At 41.5% G+C, this 6,299-nt stretch overlaps 1 non-coding gene across 1 annotated transcript; it reads left to right on the forward strand.

Moving 5' to 3' along the window:
• The first annotated feature begins 3,290 nt into the window (after positions 1 to 3,290).
• On the forward strand, positions 3,291 to 3,366 carry trnap-ugg (transfer RNA proline (anticodon UGG)). The gene has a single exon. It is a non-coding gene; the product is annotated as a tRNA-Pro (tRNA).
• Positions 3,367 to 6,299: the final 2,933 nt, after the last annotated feature.

A 6,299-nucleotide genomic window follows, 5' to 3' on the forward strand; every position in this document is an offset into this window, starting at 1 on the left:
AGAGAGAGAGAGCTGGGTGAGAGTGAGGCAACAGTTGGTTAAGCCCCCAGGGATTGCTAGAATAAATACTGTTATTCAGAGAGAGAACAGAAAGCTAAAGGTGTGGTTCCTTAATTGCAACTGTAACCACTTGGCTACTTCTTCCAGTAGTGTTGGATGTTGGCCTAACAGACAGTTAGAGAGAGATAGAGAGAGTTAGAGAGAGTTAGAGAAAGTTAGAGCGAGTTAGAGAAAGTTAGAGAGAGAAAGAGAGAGAGACTGTATATATACATAATTCGACATTTTGAAATGTCTTTATACTTTTGGAACTTCTCTGAGTGTAATGTTTACTGTTCATATTTTATTGTTTATTTCACTTTTGTTTATTGTCTACTTCACTTGCTTTGGCAACATTAACATATGTTTCCCATGTCAATAAAGCCCCTTGAATTAAGAGAGAGAGAGAGAGAGAGAGAGAGATTAGAGACACATATTTCTCTCAGATTACACAGGCTCACAAAGAACTGGAAAACAAATCAAATTTTGATGAACTCCCATGTCTACTGGGTGAAATACCACAGTGTGCCATCACAGCAGCAATATTTGTGACCTGTTGCCACACGAAAAGGGCAACCAGTGAAGAACAAATACCACTGTAAATATTTATGTTTATTTATTTTCCCTTTTGTACTTTAACTATTTGCACACCATTACAACACTGTATATAGCCAATAATATAACATTTGAAATGTCTCTATTCATTTGAAACTTTTGTTTGTGATGTTTTGGCAATGTAAGCACATATTTCCCATGCAAATAGAGCCCCTTCAAATTTAATTGAATTATGCGAGAGAGAAGCTTGGTGTGAAAGTGTGATTGAACAAATACAGCTGTGTTTGACAAACCCCCTACCGCTCTAAAGTAAGTAGCCTACCCCTACCCCTCCTCCCTCCCCATAGTGATTGAAAAACATGAGGCCTGTGTGGTTAACTGTCGTTCTCTTCTCTCCTCAGTTCTTCTAACAGTTCTGACTCGAATGGCTGGAAAAAGGAAATAGTATTTCAATGACAACTGTGAGAAACACTTTTTTTTTCTTCAGAAAAAAAAAAAAAAAAAAATTGTTCAATCAGAATTAAATCAAACTGGTGGGAACCACACACAGTTAATTACATTTTATTTAACCTTTATTTAGTTAAGAACAAATTCTTGTTTACAATGACGGCCTACCCCGGGCCAAACTCTAACCCAATTATGCGCCGCCCAATAGGACTCCCAATCACAGCCGGTTGTGAAACAGCTGTAGTGATGCCTCTAGCTGTCACGTTCGTCGTAAGGAGTGGACCAAAATGTATGCTCATCTTCCTTTTTATTTAGGGAAAAAGACGTGAACACAAATTAACAAAACAACGACGAAAAAAACAGTCTCGTAAGGACAAAATGACTACACAGAGAAACAACTACCCACAAATCCCAAAGAAAACACCCCCCTATTAAATAGGACCTTCAATTAGAGGCAACGAGGAACAGCTGCCTCCAATTGAAGGTCAACCCAATAAACTAAGCATAGAAATAGAATGACTAGACACAGACATAGAAATAGACTAACATAGAACATTACCCAACAAACCCCGAAACACACTAAACAAATACCCCCCTGCCACGTCCTGACCAAACTACAATAACAAATAACCCCTTTTACTGGTCAGGATGTGACACTAGCACTGAGATGCAGTGCCCTAGACCGCTGCACCACTCGGGAGCCCAAAAGTTAAGCTAGATCAGGACGACGGAAGCTACAACTTTTAGAAACTGATATAAGATGATAAATTGATAAAACTATTGTGTACTATGGAACAAGGATTATTATATTTTTTTTAAAGAGAGGAAACAAAAGCTGAGGGCATAAAATCAACTTCTACTCAAAGCGAGAACCACGAAGAAACAAACAGTTGTCTCTCGACCTGAAATTACATCACACAATTCCATGATTTATTTAGCTAATTTAATTTGATAGTTAGGCATTGATTGAGGTAACTGAATCAGACTAGTCCTGTAATGGTTTCTATGGAACTGGAATCAGGCTAGTCCCTTAATGGTTTCTATGGAACTGGAATCAGGCTAGTCCTGTAATGGTTTCTATGGAACTGGAATCAGGCTAGTCCTGTAATGGTTTCTATGGAACTGGAATCAGGCTAGTCCTGTAATGGTTTCTATGGACTGGAATCAGGCTAGTCCCGTAATGGTTTCTATGAACTGGAATCAGGCTAGTCCCGTAATGGTTTCTATGGACTGGAATCAGGCTAGTCCCGTAATGGTTTCTATGGACTGGAATCAGGCTAGTCCTGTAATGGTTTCTATGGAACTGCAATCAGGCTAGTCCCGTAATGGTTTCTATGGAACTGGAATAAGGCTAGTTCTGTAATAGTTTATATGGAACTGGAATAAGGCTAGTTCTGTAATAGTTTATATGGAACTGGAATCAGGCTAGGACAACGACCCTAAGTACACAGCTAAGACAACGCAGGAATGGCTTCGGGACAAGTCTCTGAATGTCCTTGAGTGGCCCAGCCAGAGCCCGGACTTGATCCCGATTGAACATCTCTGGAGAAATCTGAAAATAGCTTTGTAGCGATGCTCCCCTTCCAACCTGACAGAGCTTGAGAGGATCTGCAGAGAAGAATGGGAGAAACTCCACAAATACAGGTGTGCCAAGCTTGTATCGTCATACCCAAGAAGATTTCAGGCTGCTCTGAATATGTGAAATTTCCGTTTTTTATTTTAAAACGTTTGCAAAAATGTTTAAAAACCTGTTTTTGCTTCGTCATTATGGGGTATTGTGTGTCGATTGATGAGTGAAAAACACAACTTAATCAACTTTAGAATAAGGCTGTAACGTAACAAAACGTGGAATAAGTCACGGGTCAGAATACTTTCCGAATGCATTGTATTTGACCATAGGAGACAGCTAGATGCAGTAAATTAATGTTTTAATGAAGCTCAGCTGTTTCAGTGTGAGTAGGCTATTTCTCACATGTGTTCTCTTATTCAGGTCTATGACGTCTTAAGTGTAGTACATCATGTGCCCAGGGCCCCAGGCCGTAGCCCATGTCTGGAAATGGTAGTTTGGATGACTTTCAGGCTTTCCTTAGTCTATGACATCATTCAGCTACTCCTGCAGAGGTATCCCAGACAGAGAGGGAGAGAGAGAAATAGTTTATGAGTGAAATAGTTTAGCCTCCGAGGTGCCTGGTAACACACAGCTAAAGGTCAATGCCATGAAATCCATGTTTCACTTGGACTGGTACCAAGAAGGTCCCGTGTGGCTCAGTTGGTAGAGCATGGTGTTTGGAACGCCAGGGTTGTGGGTTCGATTCCCACGGGGGGCCAGTACGAAAAAGAAAAAAAAGTTTTTATGAAATGTATGCATTCACTACTGTAAGTCGCTCTGGATAAGAGCGTCTACTAAAATGTAAAGAAGGTTTTTAATTCTAGTTTTATTTTAAGAGTTACGAACAATGTCAGAGGAGGTGTTGTCAAGGCTAGAGGAGGTGTTGTCAAGGCTAGTGGAGGTGTTGTCAAGGCTAGTGGAGGTGTTGTAAAGGCTAGAGGAGGTGTTGTCAAGGCTAGAGGAGGTGTTGTCAAGGCTATTGGAGGTGTTGTCAAGGCTAGTGGAGGTGTTGTAAAGGCTAGAGGAGGTGTTGTCAAGGCTAGAGGAGGTGTTGTCAAGGCTAGAGGAGGTGTTGTCAAGGCTAGAGGAGGTGTTGTCAAGGCTAGAAGAGGTGTTGTCAAGGCTAGAGGAGGTGTTGTCAAGGCTAGAAGAGGTGTTCTCAGACAGGATGTCTCGACTTCAGACGAGTCCCAAGACGCGTTTGGGGGTTGTAGAGAAAAACAAAGAACATTGAGACATAGCCGATGCAAAAAACAGATATACTATGTGACCAAAAGTATATGGACACCTGCTCCTCAAACATCTCCTTACAAAATCATGGGCATTAATATGGAGTTGGTCCCCCCTTTGCTGCTATAACAGCCTACACTCTTCTGGGAAGGCTTTCCACTAGATGTTGGAACATTGCTGTGCGTACTTGCAAGCCACAAGAGCATTAGTGAGGTTGGGCACAGATGTTGGGCGACAATGCTTGACTCGCAGTCGTCATTCCAATTCATCCCAAAGGTGTTCGAATGGGTTGAGGTCCGGGCTCTGTGCAGGCCAGTCAAGTTCTTCCACACCGATCTCAAAGCATTTCTATATGGGCCTCGCTTGGGGGCAATGTCATTCTGAAACAGGAAAGGACCTTCCCCAAACTGTTGCCACAAAGTTGGAATGTCATTTTATGCTGTAGCGTAAAGATTTCCCTTCACCGCAACTAAGGTGCCTAGCCCGAATTCCTCCTCCACCAAACTTTACAATTGGCACCATCCATTGTGGCAGGTAGCGTTCTCCTGACATCCGTCAAACCCAGATTCATCTGTCGGACTGGCAGATGGTGAAGCGTGATTCATCATTCAGGAAAACGCTTTTCCACTGCTCAAGAGTCAAAAGGCTGTGAAATTTACATCACTCCAGCCGACGCTTGGCATTGCGCATGGTGATCTTAGGCTTGCGTGCGGCTGCTCGGCCATGGAAACCCATTTCATGATGCTCCTGATGAACAGTTCTTGTGCTGACATTGTTTCCAGAGGCAGTTTGGAACTCGGTAGTGAGTGTTACATCTGACAATAGACGATCTTTTGATCGATCTTTATAATCCACTAATTTGAAGGGGTGTCCACATACTTTTGCACATATAGTGTCTCTAGCTTAAATATTAGACACTATCAGTAGCCACCGTCGGTTCTACCCACATACATTTATAACTGTCTCTTTAGTGTTAGTTTCCTCACATTTATAACTGTCACTTTAGTGTTAGTTTCCTTACATTTATAACTGTCACTTTGGTGTTTCCTCACATTTATAACTGTCTCTTTAGCGTTAGTTTCCTGACATTTATAACTGTCTCTTTAGTGCTAGTTTAGAGGTCCTGGATGGCAGGAAGCTTGGCCCCAGTGATGTACTGGGCCGTACGCACTACCCTCTGTAGTGCCTTGCAATCGGAGACCGAGCAGTTGCCATACTAGGCAGTGATGCAACCAGTCAGGATGCTCTCGATGGTGCAGCTGTAGAACCTTTAGAGAATCTGAGGACCCATGCCAGATCTTTTCAGTCTCCTGAGGGGGAATAGGTTTTGTTGTGCCCTCTTCGCGACTGGCTTGGTGTGCTTGGACCATGTTAGTTTGTTGGTGATGTCTCTACCTTCTTGCCCTTTGTGCTGTTGTCTGGGCCCAATAATGTTTGTACCATGTTTTTTGCTGTTACCATGTTGTGCTGCTGCCATGTGTTGTCATGCTGTGTTGTCATGTGTTGCTGCCATGCTGTGTTGTTGTCTTAGGTCTCTCTTTATGTAGTGTTGTGTTGTCTCTCTTGTGGTGATGTGTGTTTTGTCCTATATTTGTATTTTATTTTTTATCCCAGGCTCCCATCCTCGCAGGAGGCCTTTTGCCTTTTGTTAGGCCGTCAATGTAAATAATAATCTGCTCTAAACTGACTTGCCTAGTTAAATAAAGGTTAAATAAATATATTGTTTAGGAAAGTATTTATGAATCATAATAAACAGGTTTGGAGAGCCTTTAAAACATGAAAGAAAGAATATGGTGGTTTTGATTCATTCAGTTCTTCAACCCATGTTGGAAGATTAGTGTACATAGAACTATAATAGGAGAATGGTGTAGGTTATACCCTCGTCTATTACCTGTACTAACCATGGGACTGTTATAACAGGGATAATACTGTTCAATAGTAGGTTATACCCTGGTCTATTACCTGTACTAACCATGGGACTGTTATAACAGGGATAATACTGTTCAATAGTAGGTTATACCCTGGTCTATTACCTGTACTAACCATGGGACTGTTATAACAGGGATAATACTGTTCAATAGTAGGTTATACACTGGTCTATTAACTGTACTAACCATGGGACTGTTATAACAGGGATAATACTGTTCAATAGTAGGTTATACCCTCGTCTATTACCTGTACTAACCATGGGACTGTTATAACAGGGATAATACTGTTCAATAGTAGGTTATACCCTCGTCTATTACCTGTACTAACCATGGGACTGTTATAACAGGGATAATACTGTTCAATAGTAGGTTATACCCTGGTCTATTACCTGTACTAACCATGGGACTGTTATAACAGGGATAATACTGTTCAATAGTAGGTTATACACTGGTCTATTAACTGTACTAACCATGGGACTGTTATAACAGGGATA

Source organism: Salmo salar, chromosome ssa19 (genome assembly GCF_905237065.1).
Source record: "Salmo salar chromosome ssa19, Ssal_v3.1, whole genome shotgun sequence".
Classification (NCBI taxonomy): domain Eukaryota; kingdom Metazoa; phylum Chordata; class Actinopteri; order Salmoniformes; family Salmonidae; genus Salmo; species Salmo salar.